This window comes from Bemisia tabaci, chromosome 7, assembly GCF_918797505.1.
Source record: "Bemisia tabaci chromosome 7, PGI_BMITA_v3".
In the NCBI taxonomy this organism is placed as follows: domain Eukaryota; kingdom Metazoa; phylum Arthropoda; class Insecta; order Hemiptera; family Aleyrodidae; genus Bemisia; species Bemisia tabaci.
Window position 1 is genome coordinate 9,906,347 of NC_092799.1, and position 7,397 is coordinate 9,913,743.

Consider the following 7,397-nt stretch of genomic DNA (forward strand, 5'->3'; position numbering starts at 1 on the left):
ACGGTTCCGGAGTTATGATCGATTGAAGTTTCCGCTCAACGCGCGCCGACCGATTTTCGCGCGCAAAAAAGTCGGATTTGACTGTTATTAAATCAGATTTAATGTCCAAACTGAGCAAAATGCATTATTAGGGATCCTTGAGGGTTCACTGAGTCCAGAAATTACAGATACTTCCAAAAAATTCTTCTTCTTCTTCTTCTGCCTTCTGACTAGGGCCGTGACCCTGTTTGTCTAGCCTCTAAAACAGTAATATGATGCCGATGAGAGAGATCACTTAATTCTCCGGGGATGAAAGGCAGCTCTGTGCCCATCTCTTGGGCGGTCGTCCGGGTTGCCTTTGGCTATGAGGTCGTCCTACCATACAAATCTTGGCAAGCCTTTCCCCCTCCATCCTCTCAACATGTTCCGACCACATTTTCCGGCGCATCTTGGTCCATTTGGCAATATCTTGAATTTGGCACTCTTCGCGAATTGACTCGTTGGTCTGCCTATCTCGGAGCGTAAAGCCTGCTATTTTCCTCAGGACTTTCATTTCTACGGTCCGCAACTGTTGTTTAGTGCGCTTCGTGTCCGCTCGGGTCTCCGCAGCGTAAGTCAGCACAGGTCTTACAACCGTTTTATAAACTCGAACTTTGCTCTCTTTAGCCATGTACTTATTCCTCCAAACCATTTCATTTAGGCATCCGGCTACTCTAGTTGCCTTGATTGTCTGACTCCGCACCTCGGTCCCTAAATCCTTCACACTCGTTATTAAAGCGCCCAAGTACTTAAACTGCATTACTTGTTCAACTACGGTACCGTCCACGACTAGCTTACATCGTATTGGATTTTTGCTGATGACCATACTTTTTGTTTTTTTAGCCGACACTTTCATGTTGAATACCTCTGCAGCCAGGTTGAAGGAATGGAGCATTCTTTGCAGATCATCCTCGGAGCTTGCTACTAAAACAGCATCGTCTGCATAACAGATTATATTAATATTCGAATTGCCTAGCCGATAGCCTCTCTTAAATCTAACTGCATCGATTAGCTTATTCATTAACAAATTGAATAGAAAAGAGCTGAGGGAGTCCCCTTGTCTTACTCCTCTGTTTACAATGACTACATCAGAGGTTCCCTCCCTGGTGACTATCCGTGTCTTGGTGTTCGAGTTCAAGTCGGCAACTATCTCGATGAGACACCTGGGAACATTCCGCTCGTTAAGTATCCTCAAGACATCTGTTCTCCGTACGCGGTCGAATGCCTTCTCCAAATCCACAAAACATAAAAATAAAGGCTTGTTGAACTCGATGGATTTCTCTGCCAATTGTCGTACCATGAATATGGCATCGTTGGTGCCTCTGTTTTTCCTAAACCCTTGCTGTTCCTCGGCCATATGCACAATCTGCTCCAAAATATCTTTGAGAACGGATGTAAATAGCTTGGAGCACGTGTTTAGGAGCGTAATACCGCGATAATTTTCAGGTACAAATTTGTCACCTTTCTTGAAGATGGGAATTGTGAAACTATCCTTCCAGTCTTCCGGCATTTTCTTTTCTTCCAAAATTTTTTGGAACAGACGATGCATCCACACAGCTAGGACTTTTCCACCATATTTAACGAATTCATTTCCGATGCCATCTGGTCCAGGGGATTTTCTGAGCTTTAATCTGTGAATGGCTTTGGTCACCATCTCCAATGACACGGTCACATTATCTTCGTTCTGGTAATCAATCCTCTCTTGGATGTCGTCATCTGCATCTTTGTACAGTTCAGTAAAATAAGTGTGCCATTCTTCTTTCCGAATGTGATGGGCCTGCCTAAATTCACAGATTTCTTTCCGCTGATTTCGAAGAGCATTCCACATTTTCCGTTGCGCACCATAAAAGTCATGCTCCATTCCTTTGGTGTAACTTTCCCAATAGCCTTCTTTAATTTTCCTAATTCTCTGATTCATCGAATTGCGGACCCTTTTGTACTTTTCATATTCTTCTGGAGTGGGATTAGATTTATACTGTAAAAATGCTTCCTTCTTAGACCTTGCAGCATCTCTGACTTCATCACAAAACCAGGGTGTCCGGGTATCTGTGCGATTTCTGTTTACTTTTCGCCATCCTACTGCCTCACCAGCTGCTTCCAGCACCTTCGATTTTACATGCCGCCACAGCTCATTTGCTGTCAAATCTTCATCTGGCACACTCTCCAACTTGCCATGCAGCCTGGAGCGATAGAAGCTCCTGATGCTGGGGTCGGACATCTTTTCAACACAAAGTTTTTCGAAAATCACCGGTTGCTGTTTTCGCTGACTGAAATCGATTCTTAGTTCGCATAACACTAAGCCGTGCTGAGTACCAGCATCTGCGGATGACAAGGTGCGAACATCTAGGATCTGCTGTGGATGTACATGCCGATTACTGATGATGAAATCAATCATCGATGCTTGGCCTCTCCGATTGGTCCAGGTAATTTTCTGTTGTAACGGGTGATCAAAAAACGTGTTATTAATCCTCAATTCATTTATGGCGCAAAACTCAATGAGTTCCTCACCGCTGTCATTCAAGGTGGGCTCATTGAATCTATTTTTGATCCCAGGTACAACATTATTCCCAACACGAGCATTCCAGTCACCCATCATGACTAACTTTTCCCGAGCTGGTATTGTGTCGATGACTTTTTGTAAAGACTCATAAAACGTATCTCGCTCTGGCTTCCCTCTACTCGTATCTGGCGCGTAAATTGATATCAGATTTAATTTTTCTCGGCCTAAGTAGATGATAACTTTTAGGATCCTTTCGCTTATATAATCGATATCAATGATATTATCAATGAGGTTCTTATGAACCAACATTCCAACGCCGGCGTGTGCTCTTTCACTCTTGTCGACGCCTTTATATATGAGCAGGTAGTTGCCCCTCATTACACTTCCAGCTCCTTTCCTCTTGGTCTCACTCAGCGCACAGATGTCGATCTTCTTTCCATCCAATTCAATAATAACTTCTTGCTCCTTATTTGTTAATGATGTCACATTCCAAGACGCAATTCTCAATTTTTGAGCCGCTTTTGTCCATTTGTCCGTTATCCTTAAATCTTTGGGTCGAAAGTCCTTTCTATTCTGATACCGAGGCTTTTTATTTCTCCTATGAGCAAAAACGGGTCTTTTTACCGGAGGCAGGTTGCTAGCCTTACCTCCGAACCCTCCTCCTTAGCCCGGGCTTGGGACCGGCAGTACCGTCGAGGAGACGGCACAGGCGGAGTTTTAAAAAATTCACGTTGTTAAAATTACAGCTCCGTACAGGACCACTGAGCGGCCGGTCGGCGCTCAGTGGGCCTCTAAAATAGCGCTACGGAGCTGTAATTTTAAAAACGTGAATTTTTTGGAAGTATCTGTAATTTCTGGACTCAGCGACCCTCAAGAGTCCCTAATAATGCATTTTGCTCAGTTTGAACATTAAATCTGATTTAATAACAGTCAAATCCGACTTTTTTGCGCGCGAAAATCGGTCGGCGCGCGTTGAGCGGAAACTTCAATCGATCATAACTCCAGAACCGTTCGGTTCCCCAGCTTATACGACCACTCGTTGGATGCGGAAAAAGACGAACAATTTAAAAAACTGGTTTTGGTTCAAATCAAAAAATGTGAAATTTCAGTTTAATCTGTTTAAAAGAAATTGTTTTTCCTCAAAAACTGAAAAAAAGCACATACGTTAAGTTAAAAATTTAATTTTGGGATTTTGACCTTTAGAATCTTAAAGTACGCAATTTTAGACGATTTTTCGTCCAAACCGGGCCTCAATATCTTGTTTCGTTCGAAAGATATCGAGGGTCACAGGTTTTGACTTCCCCCCCCCCCCCCTAGCGCCCCCCAAAATTTTTTGGGGGTCTGAAAATTTGGGGAAAGAAGCGCTCCAGTATTAGTAACTGATAGACGAAGTTTGAATAAGTTTTGGTGGGGGGGCGAAAAATGTCGTTTTTGCATACGGCTCTTTCTCCGGGTGAAAATTGTATCAAGGAAGGAACCCAGGTAGCATAGTAACAGTTCAAAATTGCAATTTCACAACAGTTTTTACACTGTTACTTTTGTGCACTTTTTCATCGAAAAATTTGCTCTAGTACAACAGTTGAAAAACCAACGGAAAAGAGAAGTCCTTTGCGACTATAATCACTGAAAAATTTTTCTTACATACTTAAAAAATACCAGTGGAAAATTTATAATTTAGTCATGTTTTCTGAAAATATAACACAAATTTAACTAGTGTTATACACCGATCGAAAAGGAAACTATTATTGCAATAAAAACATACTTAGATTTGAAATAAAACGACGGTTTAAAATTCTCAATCAAAATCACTTACTTAACAAAACTTTTTTAAAGAAAGGAAAGTAGATTAACATTTTAATAACTAAAAAAAGTTAAAAAATTATTCTAATTTATTTTTTTTTAAAGTTGATTTCATAAAACACAGAAGTAGACCATTTTGTTTTAAAAAAGCTATTTTACAAAACATAAAGTATTATACTGTACTAATGAGAAAAATTTAATCTAAATCAATAAAAAGAAAAAAAAAAGACAATAAAAAACAAATTTAAATATCTCATTTGTTGCCATATTTTTGCAAAACACATTCTTATAAATAACCATGAAATATTAATTATTATTACATTATTTATTAAACAATATTGGTGAGAAACTATTTTTAAATCATTGTTTCCTGAAAACCGGTGTAGCTTTAATTTTTGTCGAAAAAGAATCCTTATAAAAAACTTTGATAACTATTTATCACTAACAAGGAAAATATAATTTAAATCGATAAAAAGATACAAGTGATAGTGATAAAATGACAGTTTAAATATCTGATTTATTGCAGTTTTTCTGCAAAACATTTTATTTTAAACAGTTGTGAAATATAAATTAGTATTACATTATTTTTTTAAATACCGATTTTAATTTCCGATTGTTTTATTGTAATCGGGGTGTTTCCTTTTATTTCCGATAGAGAGCTCCGATTTATTTTGTTTTTGGATGGGTCGTTTATGGTGCCTGTCTAACCTTTGTGTGTAGTGAAAACATAAAATATATTATTTATATTCTACGACATACGTTTTTTTATCGACGGCTTCTATGTTTGCTTTGTTCGGTGCATATGAGTGGATTTTCTCTCACATTTTTGATGACCCCCCTGTGGTTAACTGTGCCTAGACAGGGCATGGGCCTATCTATAGCGTTGATTGTAGTGTGGTGTGTCGAGTGTAGTCACATCCCTGCTGCATAGTCTTTGTTGCTCCTCCTTAGAGGAAGTATCGGTGCTCACCGTCATCGGTGTTCAAAATAGAAATATGAGGCCTGAAACTGGGGAGTTCTATAATTGATCTTTTAAACCAAAAAATAACAGTTTAACAAAATATTAAAAACGAATAAAATTTCATATATTGACACTGTTAATTTTCAATAAAACTACAATTTTACGAGTCGTTCTATTATTAGAAATTAGTTTTTCTATGGATATTTTAAGTTTTTTTTAATACTTTACAAGAATAATTCAAAACTCGTATTCAACATTTAAATTTTTTATTTTTATTTTAAGACAAGTGTCGCTTTACACCAGTAAATTTTCCAAATGAAATTTGTTTTTCACTACTTTAATCATTGTTGATTTATGTCATTAAATTATTTTAAACTGTTATTTTTAACTTCATAAAATAGGAATATAGCGCCTGAAACTGTTGTAACTGGGGAGTACTTTAATCGATCTTTTCAACCGATATAAATTGTTTTTTTATAATATATTAATAGGAATTAAAACTCTCATTTAATAGCAATAAAATGTTATTTCGAAGATTTAATAAAAATTATTTTATAGCAGACCTTGCTACCTGGGAAGTTATCCCTTTTTCTTTTTCAAATTTCCAGATATTTTAGATTGAATTGTTATCAAAATTTTCTAAGAAATTTGAAGAAAAATGTTTACAACTTTCCAGATACATTCGTTTATTGTCGAAGGAAATGTGGCAACGGCTGAAGGTTCATACGACATTATTGCTTACAACGGCAGCTTAGTTCGAAGTTCCTTGTCGACCATGCAATCTGGCTCGTGAAACTTCAAAAAAAGTTCGGGCATGTGTACCATACTGTCGTGCTAAGGAAGAATGCCTTATGCGCATTTGAATCTTGCCAAATTTCTCCGGGTGAAAATTGTATCAAGGGAGAAAGTTATTTCTTTTTCTTTTTCAAATTTCCAGATATTTTAGATTGAATTGTTATCAACATTTTCTAAGAAATTTGAAAAAAAATATTTACAAATTTCCAAATATATTCGTTTACTGTCGAAGGAAATTTGGCAAGGGCTTTGGGTTCATACGACATTATTCCTTACAACGGCAGCTTAGTTTAAAGTTCCTTGTCGACCATGCAATTTGGTTCGTATAACTTTAAAAAAAGTTTGGGCATGTACCGTACTGTCGTGCTAAGGAAAAACGCCCTGCGAGCATTTGAATCTTGCAAAATTTCTCCGTGTAAAAATTCGATATAATGGAGAATCCCTATGATGACGTCGCCACTAATAGCGCCTATATAGACTCCAGCACTGAATTTCACGACATTTTTTTTAATAGTGTACTAGTGATCAAACGACTCAAGATTTGGCAACCGTGTTTCATTGGCTCCATAACTCCTGACGTGTAAGAGGGTTTAGCCATTCACAGCAACCTTCCACGCTAACACCAGCCTTATTTTTGGGCGTGAACCTGACGCCTAAAAACGATTTTGAGTGGCCCCTTGAAGATAAGAGCTTTCGCTCCGCAAAAAGTAGCATATTTATTTTTGGTACGTCAGAAAGCACGATTAAGATGATAAAAAGCTCCCTCCCTCTTCAGAATATGTTATATGGAAGCAGAAATTCTAGAATTTCACGGACTTCCCATTATTAATCTGCATTCATCTCTGCTTTCGTAGAATTATTATTTTCTTAATCCTCTCCAGAGACGCACTTGCAGACTTCATAGCAAACATCTTAGAGGCGTAGTCAGTGAGAGAGAGGGGACTTAGGGTATCCTGATTGTTCACACTCATAATAATTAAATGTCCCAAAACATATTATTTTGCAACTTAAAAAAAGTGGTTCAGAGGGTAAAACCTTTTTGAAATTCCGCTTTCCCATGTCCAAAGCACCTAAATTACTGCTGATGGAGCATACGGCGTTCTTGCTTAACAAGGCAGTAAAGCCTTTAGGTCCTTCTTCAAAATGTTGTATTTATTCATCTCAATACTTGGCACGAGACTAAACGATGGCTAAGGAACCATATTACTTATCTGCAAACTGACAATTTTGCAGGACGAAGAGATAAATTCCCCATTTTTGTACTTTTAAAGTTAGATTTACAATTTTTTCATAAAGTACAGAGTCATTACAGCGCTGCCTACA